The sequence below is a fragment of the Phocoena sinus genome, chromosome 15, assembly GCF_008692025.1.
Source record: "Phocoena sinus isolate mPhoSin1 chromosome 15, mPhoSin1.pri, whole genome shotgun sequence".
Classification (NCBI taxonomy): domain Eukaryota; kingdom Metazoa; phylum Chordata; class Mammalia; order Artiodactyla; family Phocoenidae; genus Phocoena; species Phocoena sinus.
This window is the reverse complement of record NC_045777.1, coordinates 40,651,728-40,675,871: the sequence shown is the minus strand read 5'-3', so window position 1 is coordinate 40,675,871 and position 24,144 is coordinate 40,651,728. Positions and strand designations below refer to the sequence as shown.

Sequence of the window (24,144 nt, the reverse complement as noted above, 5' to 3'; positions counted from 1 at the left end):
TTCATTTGCCATCTTCAAATGTTTCTCAATACTTTCTCTTTTGACTTCCTGTTAAGGATAGTTGTTTTCTAGGGATAGCTTAGCAAAGAAAATGTGATTAACACTGGATACAGGGAACATTTTCTGAAGGAAGTTTGATTTTGCTTCCACAGGTTTTGAGTAGTTTGGTTACAAGCTCTGCCAGAAGTCAGGGAAAGGGCTGGATGGTTCCATAAAGTCCCTATACACCTGTGAGTTTATAAAAAGTCAAAAGCCAAGACTATTTTCCAGTTAGTATACCTTTCGTGAGCACAGAAAATTTTATGTGTTCTGACACATGCATTTTAATTATTTTACCTGGGATAAATCAGAAATATGTTTTACACTAGCAAATAGAGAAAGCACTGAGAGGGTAAATGTTTATTCTTTTACCTAGGCTTGCTATGAAATCCAAATACTTTGCTGAAATATATATATACTTTCAATAAATGACAAAACACAAATCTCCACCTTAAGGGACACTAAATTAATTACAGATATATATACATCTATCCCAAGCTAAATGTTCACAATTTTTACTGATCAGGTACTAACAAAGAAAAATGTAGGAAAAAAATAATTCAATCCTGAATATGCAGCTTATACATTTAACAAGAATACAATGGGGAAGCTACAAAAAAAATGAGGGAAAAATCACTCCCCTGCTGAACGTTTGACAAAAATCAAAAATTGTTTTTGAATGCAGGCACTTGTAACTGCATTAAATCACTGCACTTACACTCTCGTTCCCTATTAAGAACAACACTGTGTTCTTTCAGTGAGGCCTATTTATTATAATAAAGTATTCCCCTGTGCCAAAGGAACTAGTAAAAAACTCTGCTTTACTAACCCCATTTTCTGAGTAAAGCACATTTTATAGGTACATGCCAACATGACAGTTTTCATGAGGAGTCCAAAGAGACCCACGTGCTTTAAAGCACCTGAAGTGTGGGTGTTAAAAAGGAACCAATCCACCACTGAATTCACTTTAAGATTAGCTCGTCTGCCCCTGAAAACAGTAGTGGCATTTACAATTCTAATTCCTTTCTCCTACTTAGTATGATTAGCAAATCTTAATTTAGCATAGTGTTGGAATTGAAACTACTGTACTTTATGCTTTTGGACTATTGATTAAATTAGCAAAAGAAAATAACTCATGATTATCAATCACCTTCTTAAGAACTTCAAAGTTCTTTACCAAAAAAATCTTAACAGCCAATGACCTTTACTGAGTGGTTTCTGTATTATAAAGTAGTAGGAGCTTTGCCTTCAAGAAGTGTGCTGTCTAGAGGTTGTAAGGCATTAAACAAATAATCTAGTGAAAGTTATACTGTGACTGCAGTACAGACAAAATAATTACATCTATCTGGATGGATCAAGGAAGACCTCATGAAGGAGGTAAAACAAAACTAGGGCTGGTATTGAAAGATAGGATGGTATTTAAGGAGAAAGCAAGAAAAACAGATACTGGCCATGGAGGGAAAATGGTGAACAAAGTCATGGAGGCTGGAAAACAGTTGCAGTGCTTCTCGATGCCGGCTTTGGTCAGAATCACTTGGGGAGGCTCTTTATTAATTTAACCAGGCCGCAAACCAGACATACTAAATTTAAATCTCCCAGGTTAAGTTTGAGTATTTATATACTTTTAATTCCAAAGGTGTTTCTGCTGAGGTTGAGTACCACTGATTTAGGAGGTGTTTGTGGAAAGGCCAATAGTCCAGCTGAAATACAGGGTCCATGAAGAAGATAAAGCTGGACACATTTTTTTTTATGTCAGGGATTGTTATATTGTGTTAAGTGTGTTAAATTCCAAGCTGAGAAGTCTTCATGATATTTTTTGTCAATGGTTGTTAAGCAGGTGCATAAATAATAATTTAGGGACATTTTGTAGAAATAAAGAATATTGCATGAAGGAAAAAGAAGGAGAAACTGGGAGTAAGAAGACAAGTTAGACGTCTATGCAGTATTCCAGGCAAGAGGAAATAAGAGCCTGAACAGTGAAATAGGGTTTTAAAAAAAGGTTTAATTCACAAGATACATGAAAGGTAGAATTTCTAGGAATTGGAAACTGAAGAAAGAATAAAAATTAAAGATAATTCTCAGCCTGAGTAAGTAAAATGTTGGTGAGGCAATTAATAATGATAGAAAATACTGGAAAAGCAAATGTCAGAGTATTTTGTACATAATGAGTTTGAATAGGTGACCATATGCACAGTACAGGTTTACATTGGCTGATTATTAGTAGTTCCGTCTTTGCCTTCCATAGTGACCCAATTTAGATGATAAATTATAATCACCGTAGGTTTAAAGTACTTTTATGTTACCCCTCTGGAAATGCCTACCAGGAAGTTGGAAATGAGGGTGTAAGATCTTCGGCATCAAGGAAGGGAATCCATATCTAACAGCTTATTATTAAAGTTGAGAGGATGGATGAGATCACCAACAGAACGCGAGCAGAGAAAGAGAGAAAAGAGACAAAGGAACGCCTACGCTTTGTAGGGACAGAAGAGGGAAGAGGAATACAAAAACGAACAAACAAAAAAACCGGAGTCACAAAGGGGAAAGATCATTTTGAGAAGAAAATATAATGAAATCAAGGAACTAGAAACTTTTTTTTTTTTTTTTTTTTGCGGTACGCAAGCATGTGGGATCTTCCTGGACTGGGGCACGAACCCATTTCCCCTGCATCGGCAGGCGGACTCTCAATCACTGCGCCACCAGGGAAGCCCCTAGAAACATTTTTAAAAGGAGGATGTCAAAAAGGTAGTCAGGAATACAGACGTGGAAGAGGAAACTGAATATGAAAAAAGAGGAGACCATCAGGGATTTTGAAGCAGTGTCAGCAGAGTAAGGAGGCAAAAAGCCTGTGTGATGTTGGCAGGATAATGAGAGATAAAGAAAACAGAAACAATGATTAAGTCTACTCTTTAAGAAGTTTGGAGGTGAAGCGATCTCGCTTGGTCGGTCATGTCGAGGATCAAGAGGAATAAAAAAGAAGTGAGTGCTGCAGTTTTGGAAGAGTCACTGGTGAGGACGACACAATCACTCCGAGAGAGGGAAAGGACTGGTATGCAGGTAAGGCTTATAAGACAAGCCCTAAGGAAGATGGGGAAATGTCCCAGAGACGAAGAAGGGGGAGAAGATGACGGAATTAGACGATGTCGATATAAAATAAGAATTTCAAAACAAAGGACTTTGAATAGTGGTGAAAAACCAAAGTCAAGAAGAGGTCTTTCAGGGGAAGGGAAAAATTTTTTGAAACTCCCTACCTCTATTACACACCCCTCCCCTTCCCTAGTTGCATCAAATAGTGACAGTAAGAGATGCAACAGGTAACAGGGAAGGTGTCATCCTCAGGGAACAGACGTCAATTAATTCAAGGTGGTGGAAAGAATGCTAAGAGAAATGTGAGTAGCATGGGAAGCTGGAACCCAAAAGTAAAGGATTGAAATGGGCTCAGTGGAAGCAGTGGAACCCAAAAGTAAAGGATTGAAATGGGCTCAGTGGAAGCATTAGGATATGGGCCAGAGAGGAGGTCAAAACCTCAGATGGAAAGAGACACAAAGAAGAAAAGGAGAGCAGAGGAGGGCACTGCACCTAGGATTCTAGCAGATGATCACAGTTTAAAAGGATGTTGGTCATGAGAGGTCGGTGGAAAGCTCTGTTCTAAATAGTATAGACATTCTGAACAGATGAAAGAAAAAGAACTAGAATAACCAAATTAACATTCCTCTATTCTTTGACCATCAAAACAGATTTAAATCTAACTTTATCTCAAAGTGTTTCTGAAGAAGTATTTCTACCCACCCATGCAAATTTTTACCAGGCTTTCCCACAAGCATCATAGAATTCCAGGGGTAAGCAAATCACATTCTAGACCCCTCCCACTTCCTACCCACCATCTCATTTTTATACTATATGAGTGAAATGAGATTCAAAATAAATTTTAGGGCTATGTTGAAAGTTTTTTTTTTTTTTCTTTTTTAAGAGGCTTCAAAAGGAAGTATGCAGCCACAGGGGTGTGGAAGTTGGGGATAATGGGGTTTTACAGACTGTGTACACACACAAAAGCAGTGCTCCTTTTTCAATGCCAGCTGGTTGGGGGGTGGGGAGGGCAGTCTAGGAAATTACTACCCAAAGTAATTACCCTTTTGAATGTACATCATGGCTCTGATAATTGTGGCATTACAAAGCTGAGGCTAGTTTATATCAATGTTCCATTAAAAAGCATGGAATCACTGCTGGAATTCCACATTTTAATTTCCTAGATGTGAAGACCAATGCTAATAATAATAAAACAGTAAAGACAAGGTGAAACAAAAGTCTAACAAACCTATCTTTTAAAAGTATGTTCTACAAACATTAGCAATGTCTCACACACACAGTGGGCTTAACAAATGTCTGGCGACCACGCCACTGCTGCAGACACTGCCATTTGTTGAGGACTGTTCAAGCACAATGCTGTTTTATATATTTCAATCTTGTTTAATTCATACAGTAACTTTACAGGTAGGAATGATTATTTGTATTTTTCAGATGAGCATATTAATACTTAGAAAGTTTATGGAGTTAGATATTTTATTCATTCAACATTAACAATGATTTATTGTGCTTGGGTCTGAGTATATAGCACTGAACCATAAAGACATGGAGATTACAGTTGGAGGAGGCAGACATTCAGATATTAGACAAAAACCAAATGAACGTAAAGTGAAAAATCATGACAGATGCCATGTAAGAGAAAAACATGGTGCATGAGTGAGTATAACATGAAAACCTATTTAGATTGGGTGGTAAGAGAAGCCTAAGACCTAAGGGATAAAGAGTCAGCCACGTGAAGAATGAGGTAGAGTGTTCTGAGAAGTTTAGTGAACTTAGGGATTGAAAAAAATGTCAGGGGGCTCAAGCTCAGTGAGCAAGACAGAGGTGAGATCAGCGAAGCAGGCCTGGATCAGTTCCTATGGGGTCTGGTAGGCCAAGGCCAAGGTAAAAAGTCTGGACTTCATTCTAGTATAAGAGAAGGCCATTGGAGGATTGTTAACAGAGGTTTGGGGAGAAGGAGGAAAAGAATGATGTGTGGGGATCAGACTATCAGATCTCAATTGTAATAAAGTCACTAGCCACTGTGTGGAGAATGAGTAACATGGAACAGGATGGTGGTAGTAAGAGGAGAGAGAGGAAAGATGCCAGGTATATTCTGGAGCTATAACAGAATCTTTCTTAAAGTTAGATAGTTAGCAAGTGGTAGAACAAGGATTCTGTCTTCTCCTGAAGCTTGAGCTCTTAAACACTCTCTTTAAATAGTGAGCAGAAATATTTCTTCAATAACTTTAAAAAGGAGTTTCAAGTCCATAAAAAAAAAAATTATTTCACTTTACTGGTATAACAACTAGAAGACATTTTTAGGATTAAATCTCAAGACGTTTCAATGGTGCAAATGTGACTTTTTCTCCCAAGGCTTACAGACCTCTGCCTCATGATGCTGAATTATGACGTTTGGTGGTCACTAGTTAATGGCTGGAAACTATCCTGAGAATAACACTTGTCTTTCTTGCAGCTTTCAATAAATTTAAACTTGGAGTTGGCAGACAAATCTTTATGTTTGAGTCACTACAACACCTTCTCATGATCCCTTTGTGTCTTCTAAAACTCAGAATGGAAGTTCCAGATCACTGAAGTTTTTTCACCAGGCTTGGTGCTGGATTTGAGACATATAACCCATGAGTACTACTACCTAGTCTACAAAGGTAAAGAAAAGCCAAGATCATTTAATGGTTTTCAAATAATTATTTAATTATTAAAAAATAATAATCTTTGAACTATCAAAATGCCTTATTCAGAGTATACTTACCAGACTTGTATAAACAGAGACAGGTATTAGAGATCTACATTTAATTCCATAATTTTAGCCAATATGTCATAGAATCTTAGAGCTAGCTAGAAAGCTTTCATAAATTTTAGAGATGTGTACTAACAATTAAATAGAAAAAACAATCCCTTCATTGTTTTGAAACAACAAAAAATTTGAAAAAAAAGTTTGTAGTTGAACTATAACCTATTTATAGCTTTTAAAAAGTCCATAATGGAGGGCTTCCCTGGTGGCACAGTGGTTGAGAGTCCGCCTGCCCATGCAGGGGACACGGGTTTATGCCCTGGTCCGGGAAGATCCCACACGCCGTGGAGCGGCTGGGCCCATGAGCCATGGCCGCTGGGCCTGCGCATCCAGAGCCTGTGCTCTGTAACGGGAGAGGCCACAACAGTGAGAGGCCCACGTACAGCAAAAAAAAAAAGAAAGAAAAAAAAAAGTCCATAATGGAAAAACATGTATATGAATCAAAATATGCTTCTAACTACTGAGGAATGCACGGCTCATAGCATTCAACATATAGGAGGTAATGCTACCTTTATTGTTGTTATTATTATCTAATATACTAAATATTTTACTTATGTGTAATTATCCATATCCTCCATTAAAATGTAAACTCCATGAAGGCAAGGAATTATTTTTCTCCTGCTGCTTCACTGCTAAATTACCCCAACCTATAGAACAATGCCTGGCACCTAACAGAAACTCAAAAATATAGTTGTTCGATGAAGGAATGAAAGAATGAACAAACTTCAAAGGGTTGTAACACTATCATCTGAGACAATCTTTGTAAAAGCTCTTTGCAAACTGTAAACCATTCTACAAACATAGAATATTATCACCAACTTCATGATAACTACATTTATTAAGTATTCCACAGCCATTATCTCCTTTGTTTCCCAATTCACAAAAGAAATTGAAGTTCAAACAGATTCTGCAACTCATTCAATATCACACAATATAAACTGGCAGAATTAGAACTCTAAAAAACAACTTAATTCCAAATGTAGCCACAAGGATCTTTACTCCACATCTCCTGTCTTTTCTACATGTTGCTCTCTTCATTGGAACATGCTGACTCCAATGTGTAAAACTAAGTATACTAGAACACTCTATGTACTTCCCTGGTGGCGCCTGCCAATTCAGGGGACATGGGTTCGAGCCCTGGTCCAGGAAGATCCCACATGCCACAGAGCAACTAAGCCCGTGCACCACAGCTACTGAGCCTGTGCTCTAGAACCCGCGAACCACAACTACTGAAGCCCACACGCCTAGAGCCCATGCTCCACAACAAGAGAAGCCACCACAATGAGAGGTCCACATGCCGCAACAAAGAGTAGCCCCCGCTAGCCACAACTAGAGAAGGCCTGCACGCAGCAACGAAGACCCAACGGAGCCAAAAATAAATATAAATTAAATAAATAAATTTATTTTTAAAATTCTATGTAAAATTGATATTTGAGATGATGATAAAGAATACTGTCTTTCAATTAGACAAATCTGGGTTTGCATCCAGTTTCTACCACTTACTTGGGGTATGGCCTTGGGAGTTTAGCCAACCTTTCTAAGCCTCAGTTTCACCTTCTGTAAAATAGGATAAAAATAGTGCCTTTCTAGTTGTAAGGAATAAATTACATATTTCAAGTTGAGCATTCAACTTATACCTGGCTCTTAGCCAATAACCAATAACCAATTTTATTTTCATTTTTGATGATGAAGAAACATTTGCCTAGTATCTAATGTTAGAACTGATATTTGAACAGAGGGTGACAAAAAGTGGAAAGTGTGGAAGCAAGATCAACAGACTTTCTCTGCAATTTCTATTTTCCCTCTAAACCTGTACTGATTTTATAGAAGCTAATTCTAACAAAGGCATACTTTTTCTCCCCATCACAGGACTGGGCTCATTATATTACTCTGCAACCCTTGGTAAAAGTTCAAGAACGTCTATTTAGATCTTCTGCCCATTTTTTGTTTGGGTTGTTTGATTTCTTGATATGAGCTGTTTGTATATTTCGGCCTGCTAAAAAGTGGAAGGAGTAACAAATTTTTAAAAGATTGTTATCTTAAGCTGTTAAAATGATAGAAGTCATCTTGGTTATTCCAAAATCCCAATAAAAATTTTTGTTTATAAGAACAAATAGATGGTTACTTGTTAAATCAAAGTCACAGAGTTACTAATGTGTATCAGTGTATGAGCACCAGGGACAGTGTTTTGGATGAATTAGGCCCTGCTGGTGGAAATCATTTTTACTGGGAAAGAGACGGTGTAAACAAGCAGGTACATGGCTCAGGCAGCTAGTCTTCTGTTGAAGTGCAGCTATAGTCTTCTGTTGAAGTGCAACAGCAAATTGCATAACCCAGACTACTCCCTTCTAGTTGTGGCTCCAAATTAGCATGGCCTTGCTCTTTTTTTTTTTTAAAAAAAAGGTCTATTCTCTGGTTTTATAAACACGTTTAAACAAGACATTCTTATTTCCTAGTTAATCAGCTGCTGATCTTTTTCAGGTACAGGAATTTAGTCAACATGCTTCTTTACAAAATTCCTCTTTGAATGTTAATTAATATTAAAGGATTAGGTCTAAGACTGAAAACTGGATTTCAATATTTATTACAGTGCAATAGTATTACCCAGAAGAAGTGTGCTCATTCACAAGCACATTAAACTTTCTCACCTCCCCAGACAAATTTCACAAGTTCTTCTCCAATTCTCCCCCTTTCCTTAGAAGCCCTAGACAGAGAGATGGCAGTAGGAGCCATTAAAACCAGTTGACACTTCACTTTTATTTTGGGACAAATAAGAGGGAAAAAGAGAAGCAGCTCAAATTAAATCTTTAATAAATAAGTAAAAGTAAATTTATAAGTCATTTCAAAGTAGAGGAAAATATTTACTTGTGACAAAATGCACACGTGTGAAATATTTAATAAATGTTCAAATGAAGGAAATTAAATGTAACTTCTTACCAATGTTCACAAATAACATAAGTATCCACCAACTATACTATCCTTTAACATTAAAACACATAGGGTTAAGAATCTCTTAAAAGTATGCTAATCCTGTGCTCTACTTTCAGCTAGTCTATAGCAGATGACAGAGTAACCAATTTATTCTTTAAAAATCTTTCTGGGACAAGGAATTCTATAATATATCACAGATTTTCTTCTAAAATTCTATGTTGACCCTGAAGTGCTTTAATGTTGATATTAAGTGTAGGCATTACTTAATGTAGACACTAAAGTGTTATAGTTACCTTCCAGAAAGCTCCCAGAAACCACTATTATTTGTACAAAATACTGAAGAGAGACAAGATATCAGCATATTCAAACCTGTCATTCTTACATACAGGGGAGTAGTTAAAAGCACAGAGTTTTGGAGTTGAGCCAACCCAGCTTCAAACCACACTGGTTCTACTACTTACCAGCAGGGTAACTCTGGGCAAATTACTTACTCTCTCAAAACTTCCCTTTCTTAACCCTACTTTATAGGATTGGTAAGTGACTTTAAAAGTATATTAAGTGCTTAGTATACTAGTGCCTGACACATTAGTAAGTATTTGGTGGCTACAGGAAATATATTCCAGGGGTTAAATGTGAAAATTCTGAAATCCAACTTTATAGGTTCAAAGCCAAGTTTTCCCACTTGTTCCTTATTTGGCACTGGGCAAATTATTTCACCTCTCTATACTAAAATTAGTAAATACATGAAGAAGATTAGAAGAGTGTCTTGCACATGGGAATGATAATTTTAAATTTATCAATTATGATGATTTAAAAATTACTTCAGGGCTTCCCTGGTGGCGCAGTGGTTGGGAGTCCACCTGCCGATGCAGGGGACACGGGTTCGTGCCCCGGTCCGGGAGGATCCCACATGCCGCGGAGCGGCTGGGCCCGTGGGCCATGGCCGCTGAGCCTGCGCTCCGCAACAGGAGAGGCCACAACAGTGAGAGGCCCGCGTAACGCAAAAAAAAAAAAAAAAAAATTACTTCAGTGAAATCTCATGGAAGCTGTAATTTAAAGAGCATATCAGAGCAATTTTCTCTTCTGATATTTTAGTTGATCAGCCTTAGAAATAAATGAATGCTATTAACTCAATCCAGACCCATAAATCTTTCCTATATACCAATATGCAAATATACATTGATCAAGCTCCTTTAGTTCAGACTCCCTAGTTTTAGGTTTCTCAGACTTGTCTGATGATACAAATTACCCAGAAATTGTGACTAGCAGGTCTGGGGTGGAGCCTTGGAGTCTGTAAGTATAATCAGCTTCCCAGGCGAGTCCTACACCAGGCAGGCTCGGAAACCCTGAATTAGTTGAAGCTATGCCCAGCCACAGAATTTGAGAAGAATATCTAGCAGTCACACCCGAGGAACAGAATTATTGTTTTACAAGTATTATGTAATGGAGATGGGAACATTAAAATGATTATTTTTCAATAAATATTTGGTTGAATATCAGTACCAAATATTTATTAGCATATATTTATTGAGCACATATTACAGTACAATTCATAAAATAGTATATGAAGGTTAGTTGGAAAACAAACTACTTCTTAAAAATTAACATCATTTGGGAGGTGAGAGTGACAGACAGAAAGGAAGAGCATCCTTGGCAAAATACACATTATTACATGTTATCATCTGTCTGAGGAGTTCAGAAAATATTGGGACAAGGGGTCCTTTTGGTCAAGAAATCTGGTTCTTCAAGAGTCTGTTATAGTTACTTAGGACACTGCTGCCATTGCTAATGGGCTAAAAATGCTAATAACTGAAGAACATTCAAATAACAAATTCACTGCAAAAATAATCTAAAGGGTCTAACCATTTTTCCTTGACCCTTCTGAACATTAGTCTTTAGAAACATATTATAGTTTTTCTTTCATGAGTAAAATTATCAAAAACTTGGATCTGAATTTTTTTTTAGAAAATGATAAAAGAAAATAAGTTTCCATTCTTCCAAGCTCCCAACAAGCCCATCCCACGCATATACCATGTACATGCTCAAACAAACTATGAACAACTTCTACAATTGAGGGATCTGGAATCTACATCCTGTTAGAAACACAAGCGTAAATAATTATGGAAGGAAAACCAAGTGCAATTACACCAAAAACAGCCCTAATATTATTCAACTGCATGAAGAACACTTGTAAACCACAGTATAGCAAATGTGCATATGTTTCAACATGTTTCATTAATTACATTAGCCAGTATGGTCAAGAATTAGTACTCTGTAAGATCCAAGGTAGTACACGGAGAGGTACAACAGTGAAATCATCAGGTAATTCTCTGTAATCTCCTGGTGCAAGAATTACTAGCTACACGCATGAATTTGAAATAAAATAGATTTAAATGCAGTCATTACAGCTATTCAAATATTACTAGTCCATAGGAGCATGAGCTAAAATAAAGCATCTAATAGGTATTACTCAAAATATGACCCCAGGAAGCAGCCACAAAACTTCAGGTTGTTTAGCTATCTACTGCCCCAAATATCAGGAAAATAAAGGGTCACGTAGGACTCTGATAGCTACTCCTGAGTCCTCATTGTTGATAGGTCATTTTTTTCTTTTTACCTTTTTGATTTTCCAAATTTCCTAATTTAAAAAAGTAGTATATTCTTTTTATGACTGGGGAAAAATGATCCCTTTATTTAAGGATATTATATGAGGGATCAAATTTATTTGAATATGACAGTAAGGCCATTTAAATACTTTGTCCTTGAAGAGGCTGAATCATGTTCTCTCTCAAAAAAAAATTTGTCTTGGGTTCTCCTCATTTTGTACAATAAAAAATACAAGAAAAAATAATAATACGAGGGTTGAAATTCCATGTGCTGCTTTCAAACGTAGGGCTTTGGAAGGATGGCTCACAGTAGCAATGCTAAATGATGATAACAATTTCACTGGCAGTGACAGAAGAATTCCTCCTAGTCATCTAATGTGCGATCCCAAGATGCATTGGAAACCCAGTGAAGGCTGGCAAATGAAAAATGCTTCTCCTCTCTGAGCAAAAGGAGAGCCAACTTTTCTACTGATTGGCCTTAAGAGTATAGGACACAACCATAGAATGACTTTTATTACTCATCCTTTACCCTTTCAACCTCCAATTTCCCACTCCCTCCATCTTTACTTTTTTCTTTCCTACTCTCTTTTTAGCTTTGGCCTATATCCACAACCAGTTCCTTTATGAGGCACTCAAAGGCATTGCTATTCCCATGAATTTAAAAAGGGACAATTGCAGACAGACCTTGGAATATGTGGAGGAGATCTATACAGCCTCCCATGAAGATAAACATGGGCACTTCCTTGAGCTAATCCACAATTGATTCCTTAAGGGATACTGCATTTATAAGATGAATTTAGTCATTTTCCCTGAGCCTTTCTCAAATTTCCTCGAGCACCATGCTAAGAAACTTACATGGTATGATAAGTCTAGGTTCCCTGACTTAATACTGTTTCAGAAGGCAATAAGGATACATAGGGCAAGGAATTCACTATGAGTCTTTAAAAATAATAACACCCATACAAAAAGGCATCTATCAAAGTGAGTTCCATACAATGATCTGGACAAAGTCAGAAGATGTAAACTGCTTTAATCCATCGCCTTTAGCTACTCAAGATCCAGATTCCACTGCTCACTGCAAGACTTCAGCTAACAAAGAATCAACACAAGGGAACTCAGCAATGCCTAGTGACAGAGCTCTCTGAGGTTCTCAAACCGAGAGCTGTTTGCTTTGGGTTTACATAGCGCAGAAACAACTAGGGAGGCAAATAACATTAATGCCATCACCATGTTCCAGTCCAGAAGTTTTTATTACAGCAAGTTTACCTCTGGGCAAGATGAAGCAATCGGCACATTGTGATGGCAAATACACTGACTGTATTTTCTTCCCAAGCAGTATATAGCACTTGGGCTGCTCCTGAGAAGGATTCGTGAAACAGCTCCAATCAACACATTATAGCTGGAACAGCTAGATGTAGCACTCACAATTTGTATGCTTTAATTGTCAAAATCGTTTGCTTTTCAGACGAAAAGCAATTGAAACTTTCAGTTAAACAGTCAACTTTAAATTTCAGTAAAATCATCTAAACTAGTTTATCAACTGACGTGAAAAATAATCACACTCTCCCACCACCAATGACATCCTCTGAGATATAACTCAATTGTTACAAAAGAAAAGCCTAGAAATGGATACAAATGACAAAATAATTTACCAAAATGAATAACCAGAAGCAAAGTTAAATAAGAAATTTTTTTTCCAAAATTTCAAAGACTATTGTTAATTTTGAATGTTCTTAATGAGTTTATGGCAATCTAAAGTTTTATAAATGATGTGTCTTCTGAAAGTTGCTTAGTTCTCTTTCCAGCTTGTTTTGTGATTTTCTGACATATTCACATACTAGCCTCAAATTTCATAGCTCTAAAAGGAGCTTGACAATTGTTATTCTAGACTATATCCAAAAAACAGTTTCTCAAATCAATGAAAACAATCCTGAATAATTCCTACAATTTTATTTAAAGAAAAGATGAGCAGAAGAAGCCCACATAATCCCCCAACTTAATTAAAAAAAAAGCCAAATTTCTTAAAAGTGCCTGTCCCTCATGTACCCAGATTATCAGTTTAGGACAAGATTCAAGTGACTTTCACATTCCTCACCAAAATTCAGAAGCACACATGCAAAGGGGTGAATCTTGAATCAATATTAAGATTTCAAACTTTATGTCAAGTTTATTACATTAATGGGGAAGGTATCTCACTCTCAAATTTTGTGCTAAAATTTTCAAATTCATGGTAAGCAACTATCAATATCTTCCCTAACATGTATACTTGTACTTTACCTCCTTCTCTGATTCATAAAATCCCCTTCCTTTCCTCTCAATAGTCAATAATTACACAAGATGTAAATGGATGTCCATGGACCACACATACTTTGAGTAGGACAGAATGGCTAGGTTCCAGCTGTAGGAATCCAACAATATCCAACTCAGGTCCAACTACTGATTTGCTACTAGTTAGTTGTATTTGCCCATGTAGCATAAACATCCAAGGGGCATGTGAGACTTTGACTAACTGACATCTCTGGGATAGCTCCAGCAATTCAGGGGCTTCCTATTTATTTGACCTTCATTTTGTCAACCCAATATGAGGAGAGAATATTAGGGCCATGGTCACTCTCAGCCTTTCTGCTCTTTAAGATCTATCTGACTGCTGTTTTGCTCGCCTCCATGACTTTTCCTCTTCCCTATAGGATAAGAAATTTAGCTTATCCCTGTTTGAGAATGAGGAGTTGGTGTGCAGACACTTCAAGTATCAATTGCCAATTGCCTTATGTCAAAATTTGTCTTATTGTGAGGTGCAGTCCTGTGTAATTTTCATCTGATCATGATTTCAGTAAAGCATTCAACACTTTTTAATTATATCCTCCAGGACCAGATGGAGAACCCCAAGCTGCATAGTAATGTTATTAGGTAGACTGAATAACAAAACCCCAAACTGATCAGCAACATCCTGGAGAGAGATCTCTAATAGCACATCACAGGACTCTGTCCCCAAGCTGAAAATTTTCAAGCTTTTTACTAATAACTTGAATAATGATACAGAAAGCCTTCCTACCAATAATTGTATCTTAGAGGTAGAATTAAAATGTTTAATGGCAGAAGCAGATTTCAAATTCATGCTTTCACACAAGAAAAAAAAATATTGAGAGATTATGATACGCTAGGTGGCAAATCCTGAGCAATATACAAATAAAAAATACAGTGTGTCTTCAGAAAATTTATGACCTAGTAAAAGAGATAAAGAAATAAATGATTAGGCTACCATAGATTTCTTAACAGAAATTCTATAGGTCAGGAGAGAGTAGAATGACATACTCAAAATATTGAGAGATTAAAAACTGTCAGCCAAGACTACTCTATCCAGTAAAGTTATCCTTCAGATATGAAAGAGAAGTAAAAGCTTTCCCAGACAAACAAAAGCTGAAGGAGTTCATCACCACTAGACCTGCCTTACAAGAAATGTTGAAAGGAGCTCTTCTACCTGAAATGAAAAAGCAAAAGTACATAAAACTTTGAGTGAGGTGATAAATAGACAGAATCAGAAAATTGCAACTCTCTAACAGAATAGGTTGGTAAACACTTGATCACAGCATAAAGGTTAAAGGAAAAACACAGTAAAAATAACTATAGCTACTTTGATTTGGTAACAAACTCACAACACAAAAAGGGATAATGTGAGACAACAAAAACATAAAAAGGGAAGAGGAAAAGGACAGAACCTGTATAGGCAAATGAAGGTAAGCTGCTATCAACAGAAAAAGGACTATTTTATCTCTAAGATGTTTTATAGAAACCTCATAGTAACCACAGAACATAAAAACAGAGGAGACTGAGATAAAAAAAAAATCATAAAAAACCACCAAAAAAAGGGCAGACATAAACACAAGAAAAAAGAAAAATGGAGATACGGAACAACCAAAACATAAAATGGCAGTACTAAGTCTTCATCTATCAATAATTACACAAGATGTAAATGGATTGAATTCACCAATCAAGATATGCAAAGTGGCCTGGCTGGATCAAAAAGAAGATCCAGGGCTTCCCTGGTGGCACAGTGGTTAAGAGTCCGCCTGCAGATGCAGGGGACATGGGTTTGTGCCCGGTCCGGGAAGATCCCACATGCCACGGAGCGGCTGGGCCCGTGAGCCATGACCACTGAGCCTGCGCGTCCGGAGCCTGTGTTCCGCAATGGGAGAGGCCACAACAGTGAGAGGCCCGATTACGGCAAAAAAAAAAAAAAAAAAAAAAGAAGATCCAACTATACGCCACCTCCATGAGGCTCATCTCAGTTCTAAAGACAAACATAGGCTCAAAGTGAAAAGATACTCCAAGCAGATGGCAGCCAAAATAAAGCAGGGGTAGCCTTACTCACATCAGACAAAATAGACTTCAAGCCAAAAAAGGTAACAAGAGACAAAAATGGACATTATAAAATGTTAAAAGAAATAATCCATAAAGATGACATAACACTTATTAATATATATACACCTTACATAGGAACAACAAAATATATAAAGCAACTATTAACAGACCTAAAGGGAGAAATTGACAGCAACTCAATAATAGCAGGAACCTTTAACACCTCTACTTGCATCAATGGATACATCATAAAGACAGAAAGTCCACAAAGAAACAGCAGCCTTAAGTGAAGCATTAGACCAGATGAACTTAAAAGTTTTATACAGAACATTCCATCCAAATGCAGCAGAATACACATTCTTCTCAAGTGCATATGAACCATTCTCAAGGAGAGACCATATTCTGTGACACAAAATAAGTCTCAATAAATTTAAGAAAATTGAAATCATATCAAGAGTATTTTCTGGCCACAATGGTATGAAACTAGAAATCAACCACAAGAAGAAAGCTGGAAAAAAATCACAAAATTTGGAGGTTAAACAACATGCTACTGATCAACTATTGGGTCAATGAAGAAATCAAAGGAGAAATAAAAAAATACCTAAGACATATGAAAATGAAAATATGACATACTAAATTCTATGGGATGCAGCAAGAGTGGTACTAAGAGGAAAATTTATAGCAACATAGACCTACCTCAAGAAACAAAAAAATCTCAAATAAACAATCTGACCTTACACCTAAAGGAACTAGCCAAAGAAAGACAAAGCCCAAAGTCAGTAGAAGGAAGAAAATAATAAAAATCAGAGTGGAATTAAATGAAATAGAGACTATAAAAGATAATAGAAAAGATCAGTGAAACTAAGAGTTGGTTCTTTGAAAAGACAAATTGAAAACTTTTAGTCAGACTCACTAAGAAATAAAGAGCAAAAGCTCAAATAAAATCAGAAACCAAAGAGAAGTTATAACAGACATCACAGAAATTCAAAGGATTATAAGAGACTTATGAACAGCTATATGACAACAAATTGGACAACCTAGAAGAAATGGATAAATTCTTACAATCATATAACCTTCCAAGACTAAATCAGGAAGAAATAAAAAACATGAAAAGACCAATCACTAGTAAAGAGATTGAAACAGTAACCAACACCCAAAAGTTCAGGACCACACAGCTTCACTGGTGAATTCTACCGAACATTCAAATAAGAGTTAATACCTATCCTTCTCAAATTCTTCCAGAAAACAGAAGAGGAAGAAATGCTTCCTAACTCATTTTATAAGGCCAATATTACTCTGATACCAAAACCAGACAAGAACAACACAAGAAAACTATAGGCCAATATCTTTGATGAACATAGGTGGAAAAATCCTCAAGAAAATATTAGCAAAGAGAATTCAACAAATATTAAAAGGATCATACACAATGATCAAGTGGGATTTATTCCAGGGAAGCAAGCGTGATTCAACATGTACAAATCAATCAATGTGATACACATTAACAAAATGAAGGATAAAAATCATATGATCATTTCAATAGATAAAGAAAAACCATTTGAAAAGACTCAACATTCATTTGAACAACATCAATCAGTATAGAAGGAATGTACTTCAACATAATAAAGGCCACATATGACAAACCCAGGCTAACATCACACTCAATGGTGAAAAACTGAAAGATGTACTAATAAGATCAGGAACAGGACAAGGATGCCCACTCCCGCCACTCTTATTCAACACAGTATTAGAAGTCCTAGGCAGAGCAATTATGCAAATAATAATAATAACAATAAAGAAATAAAAGGAATACAAATTGGAAAAGTAAAAGTGTAACTATTTGCAGATGACATTTTAAATGTTAAAAACCCTAAAAACTCTACCCAAAAACTATCAGAAATAGTAAACAAATACAGTAAAATTGTAGTTTACAAAAATCTGTTGCATTTCAATAAAATAACAACAAACTAGCAGAAAGAGAAATTAAGAAAATAACCCCATTTACAATTATAACCAAAAAAGTAAAATACCTGGGAATAAATTTAACCAGGAGGTAAGAGACCTGTACACTGAAAGCTATAAGACATTGTTGAAAGAAACGGAAGAAGACACAAAAACAAAGAAAGACATTCCATGCCCAAGGACTAGGCATTTTTTAAATGTCCATATTACCTAAATCAATCTACAGATTCAATGCAGTCCCTATCAAAATCCCAAAGATAGTTTTCACAGAAAAAGAACAAAAAATCCTAAAATTCATATGGAACCACAAAAAACCCTAAATAGCCAAAGCAATCCTAAGAAAAAATAACAAGGCTGGAGATATCACACTCCCTGATTTCAAACTGTAGTATAAAGCTATAGTAATCAAAATGGTATGTAAGTGGCTCAAAAACAGACATATAGCTCAATGGAACAGAATAAAGACTTCAGAAATGAACCCATGTTCATATGATCACTTAAATTATGACACTGGAGCCAAGAATGTACAGTAGGGAAAAGACAGTCTGTTCAATAAATGGTGTTGGGAAAACTGGACAGCTATGTGCAAAAGAATGAAACTGGATCACTTTCTTATACCACATACAAAAATAAACTCAAAATGGAATAGAGATTTAAATGTAAAACTTGAAACCATAAAACTCCTAGAAGAAAACATGGGCAGTAATCTCTTCTACATTGGTCTTAGCAGTATCTCTCTAGATATTTTTTCTCAGGCAAGGGAAACAAAAGCAAAAACAAATAAATGGGACTATATAAAACTAAAAGATTCTGCACACAAAGGAAACCATAAACCAAATGGAAAGACAACCTACTGAATGGGAGAAGATATTTGCAGATCATATACCTGATAAGAGGTTAATATCCAAAATATATAAAGAACTCATATGACCCAACAGTAAAAAGAATCCAAACAACCCAATTTAAAAAATCGGAAGAGGATCTGAATAAATATTTTTCCAAAGAAGACATACAGATGACCAATAGGCTCATGAAAAAAAATGTTCAACATCACTAATTATTAGGAAAATACAAATCAAAACTGCAGTGAGATATCATCACATGCCTGTTAGAATGGCCACTATCAAAAAGGCAAGAAATAACAAGTATTGGAGAGGATGTGGAGAAAAGGGAACCCTCAAACACTATTAGTGGGAATGGTAATTGGTGCAGCCACTATGGAAAATAGTATGGAAACTCCTCAAAACATTAAGAATAGAACTACTGGGCTTCCCTGGTGGCGCAGTGGTTAAGAGTCCACCTGCCGATGCAGGGGACACGGGTTATGTGATCCGGATATCCACTTTCGGTTATCTGTCTAAAGAATATGGAAACCCTAACTGGAAAAGATATATGCACCCCATATTCACCACAGCATTGTTAACAATAGCCAAGTTATGGAATCAATGTAAGTACCCATCAACAAATGAATGGATAAAGATGTGAATATATACATACAATGGAATACTGCTCAGCCACAAAAAGTGATTAAATCTTGTCATTTGCAACAACATGGATGGATCTCGAGGGCATTGTGTTAAGTGAGATAAGTCAGACAGAGAAAGACAAATACCATATGATTTCACTCATATATGTAATATTTTTAAAAAACAAAAACAAAACAAACACATAGATACAAAGAATAGTGTTTACTAGAAGAAAAGGGATGTGGGGGAGGGCAAACTGGGTTAAGGGGGTCAACTGTCTGGTGATGGATAGAAACTAAACTTTTGGTGGTGAGTATGCTATAGTGTATATAGAAGTCAAAATATAATGTTGTACACATGAAACATAATGTTACAAACCAATGTTACCTCAATAAAAAAGAGTAGTGCAGAACAATGAAGAATCTCAAAATATAGTGATTCTGATAAATGATAAAAGACTGGAGTTATAAAGCCAAGAAGTCATGGTATTTCAAGGGGCATCAATGTAGATTTTGAATTCATACAAAAGAATCATAGAAGGGACCGTGACATAGCTGACCCCTATCCTTCATTTGAAGGACCCCCAATGTACTTTATGAATGAGCCCCTGTATTGACTCTAATGGAAAATTTTGTTCTGCTGAAATGTCTTTAAATGAACTGGGATGTTTGACTCATTAAAAAAATATTTGAGACTGTACTGAACTGAAAAGGCTATAAATTTTAAAAAAGAAACAAGTTTGATGCATATTAAGCACCAGTTATAAAAGAAACAGGGGTCTGCTGAATCCTCAAATGGTGGCATCAGGAGGTGAGAGATTCAGAGATTAGAAAGTACATGCAGGATGTATATTCTGTTCACAATCTGTCTTTTCAATGAATGAAAGTCAAATAGAGCAAAGATGAGCTGAGGTAGCTGTGAGGTCTTATACCTTGAGGACAACTTTTCTTTTCTTCTGGACATTGATCAGCACTGTGGCTTTCCAGAGAGGATATGAGAGGTATGACCACTGTGGATGTGACCACCCACCTTGGGAAAGTAAGCTCTCTGGTGCATGTGGAAACCTGCAAGGTCTTTCTGTAGTCAGAGCCAGACAAGGAAAAAGATTAACTCATCCCTCTGTACTTGCTTCTTTCTTGAGGACTGGGGCATTTCTACTGGGAAATGGCTGGTGGGATAAGATTTGAGGTAGGCATGAAAATAGATAGGTTTCATTGCAAAAATGTCCCACAGCAAAGCTATGTTCTCTAAATCAAGAAAACTGAAAAGATAAGTTCTCTGCGAAATTCAATTCACTCACAACATGTTCTGCCTTTACCATAAATTAAAGCCACAGTAAGTGGCTCTAACTCTCCACTGACATATCAGAGGAAGGAAGTTTGGAATGAGAGTTAGGCTACTTACCACCTCCTTCACTAAATGTTTAATAATATTTCAGTGAAGGCAGGAAAAACAAACACTCTTCACCAATTTTGAGATGATTTCCAAGTCTGGATTCTAATATATGGAAAGGGAATAATAAATTTAAAAAAATTTATACAAAACAACATGTTCCTTTTAAGAAATCAATAGGTGGAAGGATATTAAAACACTCAGGTAAAGCAAGTTGCCTATTTCAAGTGCTCTATCAGTATCAAATCTCAAGGCAATACCAAAAATCATAAATACTTTGCTATCTCTCTATGGTAGGCAGAATTCTAAGAATGGTCTCCACTGACTTTCACTCTTGTATAATAACCCACCACTTTGAGTGTGGGTGGAAGTGACATCAGAAAGCTTACAAGCCAGAGAAGGATATAATGTATCATTGCTGGCATTGAAAATGGAGCGTTCACAAAGAGCTCAAAATGGCTCCTTGTTGACAATCAGCAAGAAAACAGGAACCTCAGTCCAACAACCACACGGAACTGAATTCTGCCAACAATCTGAATGATCCTAGAAGCAGATTTCTTTCCCCTGAATCTCCAGATAAAAGCCCAGCAGACTGATGCTGTGATTTTAACCTTCTGATACTCTGAGCAGAGAACCCAGTCAAGCCTGAAAGACTTCTGATTTAAAGAACTTTAAGATAATAAATGTGTGTTGTTTTAAGCTATTAAATGTTCAGTAATTACAAAGTAATAGAAAACTAATATACTTTCTATACATAGTTCTTCCATCTATCCAAAGAAATATAGGTAAAGAATCTGATTTTCTACACTGTTACAAGAAAAAGACTTAATTTAAAAAGAAGTTAATGGGACTTCTCTGGTGGTGCAGTGGTTAAGAATCTGCCTGCCAATGCAGGCGAAACGGGTTGAGCCCTGGTCCAGGAAGATCCCACATGCCATGGAGCAACTAAGCCCGTGCGCCACAACTACTGAGCCTGTGCTCTAGAGCCCACGAGCCACAACTACTGAAGCCCGCATGCCTAGAGCCCGTGCTCCACAACAAGAGACGCCACCGCAATGAGAAGCCCGTGCACTGCAACGAAGAGTAGCCCCCGCTCTCCGCAACTAGAGAAAGCCCACGCGCAGCAACAAAGACATAACGCAGCCAAAAATAAAATAAAATAAATAAATTTATAAAAAAGGAAAAAAAAGAAGTTAAAAGAACTCACAGATTTCATGACAGTTACCCACAGAGGATCTGAATTAAAATAAAATTCATACTTTGTAAATCAATACAAATTGAGTTCCAGAAACCAAAGTTGTATACATTAAACTCCATACCTATTTCAAAAGATGAAAACATGTTAGACAAATAAATCCCAAAATATCTTAGTAAATAAAATATATGTATAATGATTTAAGGGGAAAACAATGTACTTTTCCATTTTGAATCTTTGGTAAAATAAAAACATTCTGTTTTTAAAAGAGAAGTTGGAATCAATAGATACAGAGGTCATTTTTTTGAGCAAGGAGTGACAAGGGACCAATACATCTGGTCACCATTCATTTCATAACGTTACTTTAAGGAAATCCAAAAGAACATTTCTTTGGTACTTGATCTCTACTTACTAAGGGGTTCATGAAAATGAAAAGAGTTCACAAATGCTTGGCAGTGTGATAAACCGACACTAGGAGATTTACTGTCTTATGGACTATAAGGCAATCAAACCATAAATGCCTTTCTTCCTCTGCAGATAGTTCCACTTAAATCAAAAGATGCAATATGCCACAATACTTGATGTCCTTTCATTTTCTTCTTAATATAGAGTATGTTAACATCCAAATCTCTGTTCAACACAAGAGACAGTGTCACACAGTGGTTCATATGTGAGTTCTAAAATTAGCCTTCCTCAATTCAAATCCTCAACCTACCACTTACTAAGTATGTGATCTTGGACAAGTTAGCTAACTTCTTTGTGCCTCTATTTCCCTTCTGTAAATGGGGAGAATAAGAAAACATACATCGTCAGATTTGTAAAGTCTTTGCAACAGTGCCTGAAACATATTAAGTGCTCAGTAAATCTTAGCTATTAAGAAAATTGCCAAAGCTTTTCCTTACAGTCATCTCATTTCTTTAGGCAAAATTAGACATCCTAACAATGGATACATTTTTCAAAGAAAAGCCTGTGCAACATGGTGGCATACTACAAACCTTCACCTACTTCTTCTGTCTGTCCCATTACTCCTGCATTACACCAGGGTCTTTTACTCAATGACCACTTATAGGTAAGACAGAAATTGGATATGGAAAACATAAGAGGGCCTCTGAAACTGGTCCAGCTGAGTCTCAGACATAAGTCCAGAAATGTAGTCTAAAACTGAACCAGTCCTTGAGATATGTAGTTTGACCATCTTTGCTCTGAATTTTACTTAAAAACATAAGTACTTGGCCAAGGAGGCCTCAAATATGCATAAAGAACATCAGTGGGACACGAATGAAGAGCTTGTCAACTCTTTAATAAATTTTCCATTTGAATTAAATGTACCATTAAAAAATAAAAGAATGTTTGATTTGTTTTGCACTCTTGAACTAAATGAATCCACTATGAGGTATACATTCAAGCAGTAAAAAGCATGGGCTTTGGACTTAGACTGATTTTCAACCCCCCATCTGAATCTCAGTTTCCTCACCTCTAGAATGAGAATAACATTAGTATGCAACCTCAGGGAGTAGTTGTGAGATGCACATGCGATAATGCAAGCATGCACACATAACAGACTGTGTGGTACACATAAGCTCTCAAATAGAGACGTTATAACAAACGTTAGCTGTTATCATTAGTAAATTTATGTTTTACTTCCATGTGAAATCAATTTCTTCCCTGTAAAAGCTGTGGATAAGCTTCTCTCAAACTATCAGCAATCTCATTTTTATGATTTGGGAAAACTTTAAAATAGGTAAAAAAAAAAAAAAAAAAAAAACTATGTGTGAAGGTGCTAGAGAAGCTGCACTGGCAGCTCCAAGGCATGATTCAGATATGACACATTGCACCTGCGTGTATTATAATCCTACATTATTCTTTTAAATTTCTTTGAATAAATTTGGGAGTCTAACACAGAGAGAATATGAAATGTAGGACTGATAATATAAGAATCTCAATTAATCAACACCTCTCTGTATATATCGAAAGCAAGTCTGTGCAAAAAAATTAAATCTTGGGTCAGGTGCCTCTGCTTTCTGTTCAGAGGTTTCTGCAAATAACGTTATCCGTCTACTGTACAAGGTACTTTACAAATATTAATACTCAGAACAGTCCCAGGGTTAAGTAGTTATATTCAGGGTTTTTTTTTTAATTTGTGAAATACAAATCACATTTTTTGTGCATAAAACATAATCGAGCAGCTTAATGGATGATCGTAAAGTGAATACGTTTACACCACCATCCAGGTGAAGAAAAAGAACACTGTCGGCCTCCTGGATGTTCTGCACTTGCTTCTTCATAATCACAATTCTTGCCTAAAAGTTATTCCTATCATTACTTTTA

The 24,144-nt window shown here is 36.4% G+C and overlaps 1 protein-coding gene across 1 annotated transcript in view; it reads right to left on the bottom strand.

Moving 5' to 3' along the window:
• The window catches only part of MACROD2 (mono-ADP ribosylhydrolase 2), a 2,059,152-nt gene that overhangs the window by 1,750,257 nt on the left and 284,751 nt on the right, over positions 1 to 24,144 (bottom strand). The gene's annotated exons all lie outside the window — the stretch shown is intronic.